This window comes from Heptranchias perlo, unplaced genomic scaffold (assembly GCF_035084215.1).
Source record: "Heptranchias perlo isolate sHepPer1 unplaced genomic scaffold, sHepPer1.hap1 HAP1_SCAFFOLD_43, whole genome shotgun sequence".
In the NCBI taxonomy this organism is placed as follows: Eukaryota; Metazoa; Chordata; class Chondrichthyes; order Hexanchiformes; family Hexanchidae; genus Heptranchias; species Heptranchias perlo.
Window position 1 is genome coordinate 2,854,201 of NW_027139442.1, and position 16,190 is coordinate 2,870,390.

At 45.1% G+C, this 16,190-nt stretch overlaps 1 non-coding gene across 1 annotated transcript; it reads right to left on the bottom strand.

Annotated features, from left to right (window-relative positions):
• Positions 1-14,932: 14,932 nt before the first annotated feature.
• Positions 14,933-15,004, bottom strand: trnaa-ugc (transfer RNA alanine (anticodon UGC)). Its single transcript has one exon. It is a non-coding gene; the product is annotated as a tRNA-Ala (tRNA).
• Positions 15,005-16,190: the final 1,186 nt, after the last annotated feature.

A 16,190-nucleotide genomic window follows, 5' to 3' on the forward strand; every position in this document is an offset into this window, starting at 1 on the left:
GAATTGGCATGCAATTGGCAAATGAATTTCAATATGGATAAGTCTGAGGTGATGCATTTTGTTGAACTGAATAAATCCTTGGAAAATAAGAGACGAAATGGAATCGAAAAACACATGGATTTAGTGGTACAGATACACAGATCACGAAACGTAGCGACACAGGTTATTAAGGTCATAAAGAAAGTTAACAAAGCTCTGGGCTTCATTTCTAGAGGGATAGATTGAAAAGTTATGTTAACCCTGTATAGAAGCGTGTTTAGACCACACTTGGAACACTGTGCACATATTATAAAAGTCATGATGTGGAGATGCCGGTGATGGACTGGGGTTGACAATTGTAAACAATTTTACAACACCAAGTTATAGTCCAGCAATTTTATTTTAAATTCACAAGCTTTCGGAGATTTTCTCCTTCCTCAGGCAAACGTTTGCCTGAGGAAGGAGAAAATCTCCGAAAGCTTGTGAATTTAAAATAAAATTGCTGGACTATAACTTGGTGTTGTAAAATTGTTTACAAATATTATAAAAGGGTAGAGAGGCGCTTGGTAAGGATACAACACCTTGCTCCTTAGTGAAGCGTCCTGCTTGGCTATATTTTCCCAAACTGCCGCAGTGGCATTGTGGCCATTGTGGCAAATCACAACTTGATGACTCATCCAAAACTTCCGGTACCTTTTCCCCCTTTGAGGAACTCACTCTGTTCCAGCTCTCTCACCTCTCCTTTAAAATCCTCATTCTCAAATGCCTTCCATCGCTCCATCCAAGTTTCTCATCAAGATATCGTCACTCCATTCCGCCCTCAGCCTCTGCAGTGAGCGACTCCTCATCCTGCTGAATTCACTTTGCATCTCAACTCATCTTTTGCTGGATCCTTTGATTTCACTGCCCTCCTATCCTTGCTTAACCTTCTACCTATTTTCACGACCTTTTGACTTTGCAATCTCACGTAGTCTCACGTCCACTTATTAATTCGTTCGGACATGTTACCTAGAATCTTATCTCTGCATGTGTTTTAATTGACACTGAATTCAATGCGGCACAGGGACTGCGCGGCGCATGCGCGGCATCCCGCGGGCCCGAGCTGAATGAGCTGGATGTACACGTCGTGACGTCAGCCCGCAAAGTTGAGGGCCGCTTCCGGGTGTCACGTGATTTTCGGTGTCAGCCCAGGAGGGAGTGTGTTGGAGCCGGGAGGAGAGAGCTGTCAATCAAAGGGCCCGAAGTCAGCACTCACTGCCCACAGGATTTGGAGAATTTGTTTAAAAATGCAAAATCTGCTAAATGAAATAAAAACAGAAATGTAGAAAAAAAAAGGAAGCATTGCAAATACAGTAATCTGAATAAAAAACAGAAATGTCCAAACTCACAAAGAGTCCTGCTGCCACTATTAGTCTTCTCGACCTGGGTCACAGGATGAGCAGAATGATTGAATGTAGCTTTTTTAATGCTGAGGGAGCTGGATGTATGCAACGGACCAGCAATGGAGGCAGTGGGGCCTGATTTTATCAGCAAATTCCAGAGAGTTGGCTAAGTACCCGATAGCGGTACTTTGGGATATGAAAGCCGAGAAATTGGGATATTTCACTTTTTTTGAACATGTGCACTAGTTTTTAGTGATTGCTGTACCTGGACACCCAAACCCCTTTGTTCCTCTACAGTCCCTAATTTCCCACCATTAAGAAAATATTCCTATTTCTCACCTGATGCCTGCAATAGATGCTCTTTTTATATCTCCCCACATCTTTACCGTCTGGCTATATTTCCAATGTTCGCCGTCAAATACAACTAGACACGGTGAGACAGTTCTTTTTTTGATATTTCAAAATAGTCTTTATTGCATAAAATTTATGGATACACACAGGTCAATGTAAATATCACAGTTACAATTCAAAGCAGTAAAATCCAGATCGTACACATTACGATTCATTATTACAATTAAAAACAACACAATACAGATCGTACACACTACGATCTCGCCTTTACAATTCAAAACACAGTACATATCTTCTAATACATGCTGTACAATACAAGGTGAAATGGCCTCACATGGTGGCTTTTCCCCATAGAGCCTCTGTGTAGGCCGTAACTCGCCTCAGTGCGTCCTACAGCACGTACTCCTGGACCTTGGATTGTGCCAGTCGGCAACACTCGGTCGTGGACAGCTCCTGCCGTTGGAAGATCAGCAGATTTCGGGCCGACCAAAGGGCCTCCTTCATCGAGGTGATGGTCTTCCAGCAGCAGTTGATATCTGCCTTGGAGTGCGTCCCAGGGAACTACCGGTAGAGCACAGCGTCCTGTGTCACCGAGCTGCTGGGGATGAACCGGGAAAGATACCAACGCATCTCTGTCCACACCTTCTGCGCTATGGGGCAATTCACCAAAAGATGGACGATGGTCCTGTCTCTGCTGCTGCCTCGGGGCAGCTCGCGGTGGTGCTGAGATGCTGTGTGCAGGAAAGATTGTATTGGGAGGGCTCATTTCACCATCATCCATGCTACATCCTAGCGACTGTTGTCAGTTTCGGTGATGTGACCTTCCACTAAATGGCTTCGGCCGTCTTTTTGGATAACTGCCCGATCGGATCCACCCTCTCCATTCCCTGCAGGACCCTCAGAACATTCCGTGTCGACCACTCTCTGACGGTCTTGTGATCGAAAGGGTTCCAATTCAGGAAATTCTCCACCTGAGACAGGTGATGTGGTCCGGTCCAGCTGGAAGGGACGTGCTGCATCTGCTCGGCCAGCGTGTCCAGACACAACCTTCTCAGTGTGGGGACTGTCACTACTATTGGTATCAAACTCCAAACTTGCTATATTTGATGACACGGCTTGCGAGTGTAACAGGCAGAGCTGCAGCGTTTCAATTTACACTCATCTGAAGTTCCCTTGAACCACCCCTTTGTATAAATATCTTGGCTCAAATTTGGAATCTGACTACTTTCTGTGGGATTTAAACTTTTTTGGATCAGGGTCAGTAAAAATTCTCCGAATATCTTTTGCTGGTGGGACCTCGAGGGTCTCGGTGGACAAGACGGGCAATCAGGGATTCGGGCCATTCTGTGATTCGGGCACTAGACACATTTCCCTCTTTAATTCGGTCTTTTGATTGAAAGAGCCCTGGACTGTGATGGGTGTAAACTGTACCCTTGTGACCTCCAATTATGTGGAGGGACTTAGAGAGGGCGCAATACAATGGAAGTACCTGCCTCTCTCATTCTGTGCTGTCTGGAAAGGAGCCGATGTAAAATTAATAGGATTGGACTTAGCATGATGGACCCATCCAAGCATGGCGACGGAACTCTCAGATCGGGAACGGGGATAAAGGGCACAGTCCTTTGTATAATGGTGGGGGCGGGGGGCGGCAAGCATCGGACCACTAGCAAGTCTAGTATTAAGGGTGGTGATAATGTTGATGTGCCTCTCTGTCCACTGCCGTTCAACTCCCGCTCGAAGAAGCCCATACAGGGGAGCAGCAATTTCTGTATAGTCAGAGATACAATCCCCATACAACCTGTCATACCCAGAAAACGTTCAGGGAGGTCTCATTCGTGGGCTGTGGTAAGGAGGTGATATCTTTGACTTTATCCTGGTCTACAGACCGGGACCTTGACTCTTGGATGACAACAAGGAACTTAATTTGAGGTTTCATCATCTGCAACTTAGTAAGATTGACCTTAAGTCCAGAGGACTCCAGTCGATGGAAAACCTCACTCACCATTCGCAGGTGATCTTCCCGTGTCTCGGTCTGTATTAGGATTCATTCCACATAATTGATGGCAGCCCGGGGATTCACAGCCCTGACAAAGCTCCTTTCATGTGAGCAGAGAAAATAGCCGGGCTGTTGTGGGAACTTTGAGGGTGGACGGTCCAAGTGTACAGCTGTCCTTCGAAAGTAAAGGTGAATTTGTACTGTGAATCGGGGTGGAGCAGGGGATTCCAGAACCCGTTTCAGATATCCCTCACCGAATACCAGTGAGACCGATGGACCGTTCGAGATATCTCTTACCGAATACCAGTGAGACCGATGGACCGTTCGAGATATCTCTCACCGAATACCAGTGAGACCAATGAACCGTTCGAGATATCTCTCACCGAATACCAGTGAGACTGATGGATCGTTCGAGATATCTCTCTCCGAATACCAGTGAGACGGATGGATCGTTCGAGATATCTCTCACCGAGTACCAGTGAGACGGATGGATCGTTCGAGATATCTCTCTCCGAATACCAGTGAGACGGATGGACCGTTCGAATATCTCTCAAGGAATATCAATGAGACCGATGGATCAGCGTGGCTAACATCTCTAGGTATGAGGCCACAATCGGACGCGTTGTTGGCGAATATTCGTTTATTTGCCTATAATTATCTGTTGCTCACCAAGAGCCGTTTGATTTGCACATGAGCCGCAGAGCAGAGTTATCCTCTGACAGGCTATAATTTTGCTTAACACCCCTGATGTTCGAAACTTGTTATTATCTCTCACAAGCCCTCCACCGCCTCTCTCAGATAGGGGGTCGTGTCTCTGTGGAAGGGGTTATCACCTTTTACCTGAACACACAGATCCATTCGCCCAAATTCAGGTTAGCGTTTGGCAAACACTGTCTGATGTCATTCACACACCTGTCAAACCTTGGGGTCAGAGACGTATGGGGTTATTTCACTTTCACTGATTGGGCGGAAGACTGACGGAGCAGAAATTAAAATCGGGCCGGTTCTATAAGGTGATGAGTGATCTTCTCCACCAGTTCAGCCCCCAGCGATGATGAAAATTTCCCTCCACGTGTTTTGAACCGGTTCAGTTTGAGAAATTCGACCAGCTTGTGGGCTTCGAAGATTGATACTAGGGCGGAAGTCAGAAAAGGTGTGGCCAATTTAAAGTATCCCCACCTGGCGGAAATGGGGTGGTAGAGGCTAGTAAAAGGTTTTAGATCGCTTACCGCCCCTTTGATGTTGGCTCTCCTCCACCATCATGGGTAGGGTCCTGAGAAGAGCGATCCATGCATCACGCACCTGTTTCCGGTCAGGGCACTTGTAATATGTATATCAGAGTATTATGACCTACGTCGGAGACTATTTAATGTTGGGCACAAATGGATGGAGGAGCCGCCCTTTCGATGGACAATGCGTGGTCCAGAACACTGAGAAGTTTCTTTTCAACGTATATTTTGTGGAGCAAGGAGGAGCAGGAGAGCTTTCCCTTGGCCTGCTTCGGCCGTGCGAAATCTCTAGCCGCCTGATCGTCTCAGAAATGTATCGGGAGGTTTCCTTATAGATCTGTGTAAACATGCCCAGCCTCATGTCCCATTAAACTCCCTGCAGTGAGTAAACATTGCTGCACAGCAGCTCAGAGAGGAAACTATCTCCGGAACTCCCCACTGGAGTTTGAAATTACATTAATATTTTACCAGTTAGTAACGGTCCGGGTGTTGGTCCATTATTATTCTGTTCTGGTCAAAACAAATGTCCCAATGAACAGGACGCTGTCTGACCCTGACAGCTCACCCTCAGTCCATCCCACCGGGCAGTGTGTGTGATGGGAAATAATCATCAACCGAAAAGCAGGATTTGATTTTATTCATTTCAGGATTAAACATTTAATATTGAAGTCATATTATTTCCAGTCTGATAACAGCAAACCATTTCATGTTAGAATCACATCTTGCATCATTTCACAACACCACATTTGTCGGGTAAAATATAATTCCTGTCTGGTATTTACAAATTGATGTAATGTATTGGATTGATATCAATTGCTTCAGTGAACTCATTGATGTCAATTGATAGTAAAATCAGGCGCGGTGAATAACGGGCGCCAGATCCGTTACCGCCCGTCTTACGCCACCGCCAAATATGAAAATCTACTCTAATTGCCGACTTTTTAGTTAATTTCGGATGAAAAGTAATCAAATGTTTCTATGATTTAACTAATTTAATAATTAGATTCAGTGGGTATTTCATCCCGTTCTTCAGCTCCTCCCTGAATTTAGTCTGGGTCACAACATAAATACACGTGTTGGTGCAGGAACTGAGAAGTTGAAGCATGAATCCGACTGACTCAATGTCATTGGCCGTATAATACTGGGCGTTTGTTATACGCAGAGAGATAACATAATAAACAAGTGTACTCAATAACAATATAAAACTGCCTGATATACTGAAGAGTAAAATGATGGATTTCCTTCGGTTCTCCACCTCTGGATCCTTGTGATGCTCTCCATTGCTGCGGCCCCGGAGTCCCCTGCGGACTCTACTGGCCGCTAAAATATGCGTAGCGGTGAGAACATTGAAGAGCAAAATCAGAATGAATGGGAGACAAGACGTTAATACAAGGTTAAACAAGTCAAACGCTGCCCATATGTGTGAAGTGAAAAATGTCGGTTTCCAGACACAACCCCGGGGTACATTGTCCATTATATATTCCGGGTCAAATGCAAAGTACCAGGGAAGGTTTAGTGAACAACTCAGCGCACTCACCACCCCGATAACAGCAGCCGCCATTTTCTCGGTGCAATATTTTGTTTTCAGCTTCTGACAACAAATGGCCACAAATCGATCAAAGGTGAAAACCACTGTGAACCAGACAGAGGCCGCTATGGCTGCTAAACTCATGCTGGCAATGAGACGGCACACGGGGGTAATGGTAAAGAACGAAACTGGGAAATGAATATGAATAATGCGCGTCATTGTGACGTCTGTAAGAACAACCAGAAGATCTCCCGCTGCCATGGCCACCAGGTAGCGAGAGATACATTTGGAGAGTCCGCACTTTCCTCGGGACAGGATCACAATCGCCATCAAGTTAACTGTAAGGAAGAGAAAATGAAGTAGAGAAATTACTGATCAGACCAGGAGCCAAAGCAGCAGTTTGACAAAATCTGGGGTGAAATTTGCAGCTTTGTTGCTGCATCAAACGGTGGAAACTGAGTCACTGACCTCGGCAGCGCTTTCGGGCAGAGAAATGTTTTTAATTACAATCATGAATTGTGGAATTGATACAGAAAGTGAACAAATTGAGCAGCCGATCCACTGGAAGGGCCCAATGAGGATGCAGTGCCGGTGGGGAAGTGAGAAGAGTGTTTACGGACTGGGGATCCAATGGGTAAAATCCGGATTTGGGCTCCAGCTCGACGAGAAAGTGAGCGAGGGCCGATAATGTGAGCGGTCGGGTTGGTTCGGGGTGGGGGTGTGTTTCTGGTTTGTTGCTCTGTGTTAAGAGAGCCGACAGGGGCTGGCACAAGACGGGAAAGACCGAGATCCGCGGCGGTGTTTTTGTGGCTTCGGATCGGATTGGAAGAGGCATCTGGAGGCCGAGCCAGTGAGTGAGACTGGAAGGGAGACAAGAGAAAGGACATGTAGGAGGTGGAGCGGAGTCTGTAGCAGATGATGTGGGAAAGCGGATAAACTGAAGCAACCGAGGAGGATACAAATGATTCAATGCAGTGGGTGGACAGGCCAAGATTCACAGGGAGAGACTGCAGCAGATTGTCAGAGGAAATGTAATCTTTCGGTCCCAGGAACACAATTAATGAATTCAACCGTTGATTTCAATGGTTATTAGTATCAGAGAACAACTCGGTGGTTCAGGAATATTTTTAATAAATTTACTTTGCACATTCAATTAAAGCTAAATCCAAATACATTAATTGAATTAGCCTCGCTCTTTATTCACTTAAGTTGACATGTAGTTTCTATATAATAATTCAATGCGATCAGGAAATCACTGATTTTAATCTTTAAATGCAGTTCAATTGTTTTTATGTATTCAGTCAGTAAAGAAGTAAACGGCATGTTCACATAAACAGACTGAGGACCTGATGGCGATAAACACACCCGGCGCGAGTACATTAAAACTCTCACAATCTTACAACATCCTAATAACACCTTCAAATCACATTTCCCCTTCATAATTGTACTGGAAGTTTCAGCAGTTCATTCCGATGAATCATTCACACCTCTGGTGCTATCTCTAACTCTCCCTCTCTCATTCTCTCTGTTTCCCTCTCTCTTCCTCTTGGTTCTTCTCCCCCTTCCTCTCGTTTTCCTTCTCAGTTTCTTTCTCTATCGCTGCTCTCTATCTCTCCGCACTCCCTTTACTCTCCTTCTCAATGTCCCTTTTCATAACCGAGTAAATCCTAACATCCTGCGTCTGTTTTCTCTTCACCAGCCCCGTGTTCCAACGATCCTATTCTCAGTGTCAGTATGTTAAATGGTGAAGCTTCTGTGACCAATTTACTGTTTCGACAGATCATCCAAATCTCCACCTGTTCACCTACACTGTTCACTTCATCAACAATGCAAGGAAGAAACAGAATTGAATGCCTCTTCCAGACACACCTCACAATAATTCAAGTTCCTTCTCCTGTAATTATAAAGTACAGCGTTAGATGGCGGCATTGTTCAATTAACAAAACGCCAACATCACCGCTGCTGCTGATAATCTACAGATAAATGGAAGGGCTCATGATTCCAATTGATGAAGTGCAAACTGATAAAACATTACCTCAAAACATTACATTTTAGAGTGAATTCATCCACAGTGAAGCAGAGAATGGGATGTGAAAGATATAATGAAGCTCCTACAAGACTGAAAGACCAGAGGCATTAAACAGTCCATCATCCAACTGATGGAACAGAACAGGCATCTGTTTAAAATATGGTGGCAAAAATAATTTGCCAAGTACAGTAGCACAGTTAAGACCGATTTACAATATTCACTGATAAGATAACGGCTTACCCGGAACTCCAATGGCTGCAAGAACAGGATAGTAAATGCGTTCTATCTGAAACATTACTGGAGATCCCATTTCTTTGAGAAACGGCGACTTCTGTTGATCTGAATCCCGCAGCTCTGGCAGGAACTCTGAGCTGATACATTGCAACGAGCCTGATTTATACAGGGGATAAATCTCTACTGGCATGGTTATACCCTTGATCATTGCTATTAGTTACAGTCATTTGAACAAACACATTACATCAGCAGCGTTGGCTCCAATGTAAATAATGACGGGGATATATCACAAACATCGCAAAGTCCAGGGCATTATCTTAATGAGACCTCTCTCCGGAATAAAGTTAAAAGCTGTGCTCAGAAAGGACTGGTCCAACAACAATGAGCGGCTCCATTTACAGTTTTCATACAATTGAATTGACCATGTTCAATCCTGCCGATTCATTAAAAAAAATTACCGATTTCTCCGTGTTTACACCGAATCCAGGGACACAAGCAGACCCGTTTCACTCTGTTCCTGCAGTTTCCCAGTTAAAATATAAATGTTTGAGTCTCTGACACTGAATTAAAGGCCACGTTGAGGATTGTAGCACAGAAATGACTGTGGGTGATATTAGGGATCGGACACTGAACAAGCTTCATTGCCATTCCTCTCTCCGTTATTTTACTGCAGATGTTTACCCGTTTATTTTACATTGGTTGACGGCTCCAGTAAAATTGATCCCCTGTAACCCAGAGCTGCGCCATTTGACCGCCATCACAAAGGCCCCGTGCTTCCCTCACTCGCCGTCTTTCCTTCCTCGGTCCATTGCCATTAAACCCGGCATCAATGCCTCTGTCCCCTTCAGACTCCATTCCTCTGGTGCACTCCTGCCTGGCTACGCAACCTTCACCTTCCAACCAGCACCACGTCCTGCTCGGCCCACTGACCCTCACTGACTCCCACTTCCCGATCGCCTAACATTTGAATTTTTTTATCTGGAGTATAAATCCCACCTTGATCCACCCCTCCCCATCTCCGCCCTCTCCTCCACACCTATAGGAAATCCACCGCTGATCTCCTCATTCATCGATCATTGGCATCTTTTGTACCCTCGCTTGGTTCCACTCACCTATCTGATAATATCCAGGTGGAGCTTCTCTTCCCACCCTATCAACGTTATATCTGATGTCTCTAAAGCTTCAATCCTTGGCTCCATCCTCTTCCTCATTCTCAACTGCCCTTTGTTGACATTGTCCGCCGACATGGACCAGCTTTCAGATGTAGGCTGACAAAATCATCGCCTCTCTTGACCCTTCCAATGTCTTTGTGTCGTCAGAGCAATAGTCTGTTTTAGATGAGCCACAATATCATCCATTTAAAAATTGGAAAGTCACGATCTTTGACCCCACAATCTCCACATCCTGGACACGGATTTAATTCTCACCGTCTCTTTTTGTTCAATGAATCCCTCACCAATCACCAAGTCCTGAGTGATCTGCATGGGCTTCCAGTCTCCTAAGCATGCATTTTATTTTTATTCTTTCTTACACTTATATCCTCAGGGCCTCACACCTACCTATCTCTGTAATCTCTTCCAGCCTTACTGCCCTTCCCACACACTCAGCGCCTCCAGCTTTGGCCGTTTTTGCGTCTACAGTCCATTGGGCCTGCTTTTGATAGCCATATCCACGCTCCGGAATGCCCTCCTTAAGCCCCTCCATCTCTCCCTCCCCCTTGCAGGTATCAGACGCGGTTCAGTTGTAGCAGTCTCGCCTCTGAGTCGGAAAGTTGTAATTTCGAATTACAGTCCACAGACTTGAACAGAAATTCCAGGCTGATACTGCAGAGAAGTACTGAGGAAGCGCTGTACTGTCGGAGATGCCGTCTTTCCAATGAGATGTTAAACAAATGACCAGTCTGCCTTCTCAGGTGGATGTAAAAGATCCAGGGGCAATATTTGAAGAAGAGCAGGAGAGTACTCCCAGTTTTCCAGGCCAATTCGTATTCCTCAACCAACATCACTAAAACATATTATCTTGTTATTATCTCATTCCTGTTGGTGGGAGCTTTCTGTGTGTAAATTGTCACGTTTCCTACACGACAACAATGGCTACACTTCAAAAAGTACTTGCAAAGCGTTTGGAACGTCCCGATGTCGTAAAAGGCGCTGTTTAAATGCAAGTTATTTCTTTATTTCAGACATTCCATGAAACCCATCTCTTGCTCGAACATTTTCTCTTCCTTCCTAATATCCCCTTCTTTGGCCGAGGGTCCATATTTGTCTGTGAATACCTCTGTGAAGCGCCTTAGGATATTTATCTATGTTAAATCCGCTACATAAATACAAGTAGTTATTGTTATATTTTACCATCCTCCACTCTCTTCATCCCGCCATTGGTGGTTGTTCCATGAGACAACTAAACTCTAATCTCGGAAACTCTTCTTTATCCCCTCCGTCTCTCCATTTCCATTTCTTGCAGCCTCCTTAAACCCACTCCTTGACCGAGGTTTTCCTCACATCTTCTGATATCTTCTTATTTCTTTTGTGCCCGTTGTTCCTCACGCCCCGGTTAAGCCCCTTGGGAATGTTTGTTACATTAAAGGCGGTCGATGAATGCGAGTTGTTGTTGGCTTTCATTGGAATGTGTTCTTTAGTTTTCCACGTTATGAGCAAAAGTAATTTCTGGGCTGATATTCTTGTACCAGAAAGAGACTTAAATAATAAACAGACTTGGCAACTATTCTTGGAATCTTTTTTGTTGGAACCACATAACTCGGTTTATCCACAGACCTAGAAATAGGTTTGTACAACTGTGAGGCAGGCTTTAGCCAGTCTCTAAGATGAGACCAGCTACAGTGATTGCGACGACGTTTCATTAGTTATTTCTCTTTTATTTCTTTGATTATAACCCCTTTTACTGTTCTCTGAAACTAATGACTAGGATGAAGTTTTATTAACTATTATCTTTGGCTAGGGTCTGTTTCATTTTTTGCCATCCGGTCTGTGATGTCTCTGCTCCCTGGGGCTGATTGATAAAGAGACTCTGTGTTCGGACATTGTGGTGTCCTGATACGAAATCAGTATGTTGTTTTTGCCGTGGGAGGGAGGGGGAATGCATTAGACACTTATAGACCAGTGGCTCTAATATCAGTTGTGGAGAAACTCTTAGAAACAGTTAGTAGAAATGATTTGGACTTTGTGTGACAGAGCCCAATCTCCAAAAATGCCCAGAAGCAAAAGCAGAGTTTAGGAAAACGATAAAATAAATTCAAGAATGATACAGGCAATTTGGCTGCATTGAGCAGACAAGACGTGGTTGCATTTTAATGTAAAGTGACAGACTTTGGAAGAATACAACGAATTTTAGTACACCCTTAATGAAAAGACGCTGGAGGATGTGGAATAAAAGAAAGATTAAAAATACTTCAATATATAATTCCATGGAATTGTGAGGGCAGCGAAATAAACAACAAACAAATGCCTGATAGTCTCCATGTTTACTCGCACTATTGGAGGGAAAACTCATGCTCTCGCTGAAACGAGTTTTCTACTTTAACGGACTGGGTTTAGCATCTTGTCCATCCGAGGCAATTAGTTTCACTCTATCCAGATTTTCGTAGGTCAAGGTCCTTTGCTGAAGTCACCAGTTTGCAAGATCGATTGGGACTTGACACCAATAGGTTGCGATTAATCCTTTATTGACTGCAACTAAATGTCAACACACACAATAAATGACAGTCAGCACGAATTTGTTAAAGGAAAATCGTGTTTGACGAACTTGATTGAACTCGTTGATGAAGTAACGGAGAGGGTTGATGAGGGCAGTGCGGTTGATTTTGTGTATATGTACTTTCAAAAGGCATTTGATAAAGTATCACATAATAGACCCGTTAGCAAAACTAAAGCCCATGTGATTAAAGGGACAGTGGCAGCGTGGATACAACATCGGCTAGGTGACAGAAAGCAGAGAGTAGTGGTGAACGGTTGTTTTTCAGACTGGAGGGAACTATTCAGTGGTGTTTCCCAAGTATTAGGACCACTTCTCTATTTGATATATATTAATGACCTGGACGTGAGTGTACAGGGTATAATTTCAAAGTTTTCAAATGGCACGAAACTAGGATATGTAGTAAACAACATCAAGGATAGTAACAGACTTCAGGAGGACATAGACATACTGGTGAAATGGGCAGACACATGGCAGATGAAATTTAATGCTGAGAAGTGTGAAGTGATATATTTTGGTGGAAAGAACGAGGAGAGGCAATATAAACCAAATGGTATAAATTTAAAGGGAGGAAGATAGAGACCAGGGGTGTATGTGCACAATTCCTTGAAGTTGAGAAAGATGTTGAAAAGACATATGTGGTTTTTGGTTTTATACATAGAGGTATAGAATACAAAAGGAAGAAAGTCATGCTGAAACTTTATAAAACGCTGGTTAGGCCTCAGCTGGACGGTTGCGCTCAATTCTTGGCACCAATCACTAGGAAGGATGTTAAGGCCTGAGAGAGGGTGCAGAAGAGATTTCCTAGAATGGTACCAGGGATGAAGGACTTCAGTTATGTGGGGAGACTGGAGAAGCTCGGTTGTTCTCCTCAGAGCAGAGAAGGTTAAGGGAAGATTTACCAGAATAGTACCAGGGACGAGGGACTTCAGTTAGGAGAGACTGGAGAAGGTGGGATTGTTATCCTTAGAGCAGAGAAGGTTAAGCGGAGATTTGAAAGAGGTGTTCAAAATCATGAACGGTTTAGTTAGAGTAAATATGGAGAGATTGTTACCAGTGGCAGAAGGGTCGGTAACGAGGGAACAAAGATTTACGGTAATTGGGAAAAGAACTATAGGCTACATGCTGAAGCATTTTTTTAGGCAGTGAGTTGTTCTGATCTGGAATTCACTGCCAGAAAGGGCGGTGGAAGCAGATTAAATAATAACTTTCAAAAGGGATTTGGATCAATCCTTGAAGGGAAGACATTTCCAGGGCTGTGGGGAATGAGCAGGGAAGTGCGAAAAATCGAGGATTTACTGGGCTGAAGGCATCTCCTTTTGTACTCCAAGCAGACAACTAGGCCTGAGGTACCGGACCTGATAAAACTTTGGTTGAGCAGAAGAAACAGATCTCGCCACTCAGAGAAATGAGAAAGGGAGAGTTGAGAAGAAAGTCTGGGAGAGCCGGAGAGTCTCCTCGGGCTGTGTGGACCATTATTTCTGTATCAGGTCGCCGTTCTTCGAACGCGCCCGTTAACAGTAACGAGGCTGAGGGTTGGACGGGAATGGAAATGCTCAGGCACAATGTCGACGAGAGCGGCAAGAATATTCCGGGTTCTTGAGCTTCAGAGGAGGGTAAGGTGGGGCACAGAGAGCATTGAGTCTCATTTCACTATAGACGGACGCAGGCCCTGCCCCAGGTGTGGGTTGTGTGTAAAGATCACTTCACTAAAAACACCTTGACGAGCTGGGGTTACAAACGGTCATGACGGGCAGCAAAAGACCAGCTGATTCATCAATCCTGTCCCACATGACTGGACCATCGTGACAGGACACTTCCTACCGACAACACCCGCCCCACCCACCGGAAACATGTAATCTCCTGGGAGCGGTTACAAACCAGAAAAAAACCCAGGGCCAATAGGGAGCGGAAATTCGGGGAAATTCCTTCCCCAATTCCATCAGGCTATCAAATCGAGTTTAGTGGATCACACTGACCATGCGTAGGTTAACTGTAAAACCACTCACCTTCTATATGATGCGATCTCTGCCCCAGTCAAGAACAGGTCCAGATCCCTCGAGAAGCCAAAGAAAGAGTCAGCACCCACGACACCAGCCGGGAATGCATTCCAGAGACTCACTACTCTCTGGGAAAAGAAGAACAGCCTAACAGCCAGACGATCCTTGCCTCTGTGTGCTCTAAACGCCTGTCCTCTGCTCCTTCCCAATCTGTGAAACTGGAAACAATCTATCACTGGGAACGCTATCCAGCCCTGAGGTAGGAGCCATTTAAACGTTGTGTGCGCGCTACCATTGAATTATATTCTGTGCCGAGCGTTCGATTTTTCTTGAGGCAAATGAACTGTTGCCTGATCTTATCAAATGGCGGAGCAGGCTCGAGTGACTGAATGGCCGACTCCTGTTCCTTTTTTCCTGTCCTTGTGTGCAAAGGTGAGGCGAGTCTCAGAGGATATTTTCACAATTTAATCAAAAATTTGAAATCCAACTTGTTTGGAGATGCTGGGGATTGAACCTAGGACTTCACGCATGCAAAACATGCGCTCTTCCACTGAGCTACATCCCCACGGTGAATGGGCACAATTTCAGATTATTTCCAGTTTCAAAGATTGGGAGGAGCAGGGAACAGGCGTTTCGAACACAATATCGACACAATTAAGAATGGCCTCGATGTTCGGCGGTTCTTCATTTCCCAGAGAGTAGTGAGTCTCTGGAATGCATTGCCGGCTGGTGTGGTGGGTGCTGACTCTCTGTCGACTGGGCGTAAAATCATCTCCTTTTCTGCTCCAACCAGACAATTAAATATGAAGTATGCGGACCTGATATAACTGCGGGTGAATGGAAGAAACCAGGCCTCGGCACTCAGAGAAATGAGAAAGGGGACGTTGAGAAGAAAGGCTGGGAGAAGGGGAGTGAATCCTTGGGCTGTGCTGTAACAACCATTCCGATCAGGGCGCATTTTTCGAACGCTTTAAAGATCACTTCAGTAAAAACACCTTGACGATCTGGGGTTACAGACGGACATGACGGGCAGGAAAAGACCAGTTGGTTCATCAATCCTGCCCCACATGCCTGGAGCATCGTGACCAGACACTTCCAACCTATCCCACCATTTCACTGTGGGAGAATCTTCACGACACAGACTGCAGCGGTTCAAGAAGACGGCTCACCACCACCTTCTAAAGTGCAATTAGGGATGGGCAATAAATCCTGGCCTTGCCAGCGACGCCCACATCCCATGTACGAATGAAAAAGAAACCGCTCCACACATCGGAATTGTAATCTGGTGGGAGCGGTAATAAAACATCAATACAATCAAAGGCCGATAAGGCGGGGGGAATTTCTGGAAAATTCCCCCCGACGCCCTCAGGCGATCGAAACTAGTCCAGGACATGACACTGACCATGTGTAGGTTAACTGTAAAACCACTCAGCTTCGAAATGATGCGATTTCTGTCCCTGTCAAGAACCGATCCAGATCCCTCGAGAAGGCAGAGAGAGAGAGTCCGCACCCACCAAACCAGCCGGGAATGCATTAATCAGACTCAGTACTCCCTGGGAAATGAAGAACCACCCAACATCCAGACTACTGTGCAGCCTAAATGCCTGTCCGCTGAATTCCAACCTCTGAATCATAAAGTGCGTTGTATGAATGAGAGAGCGTCAAACAGGAACAAGAGCTGCGATTGTTCGCTCAACATTGCACCGTAACAAATTCTGATCTGTCGGCGGCTGCAATTAGCTGAGCAGCTG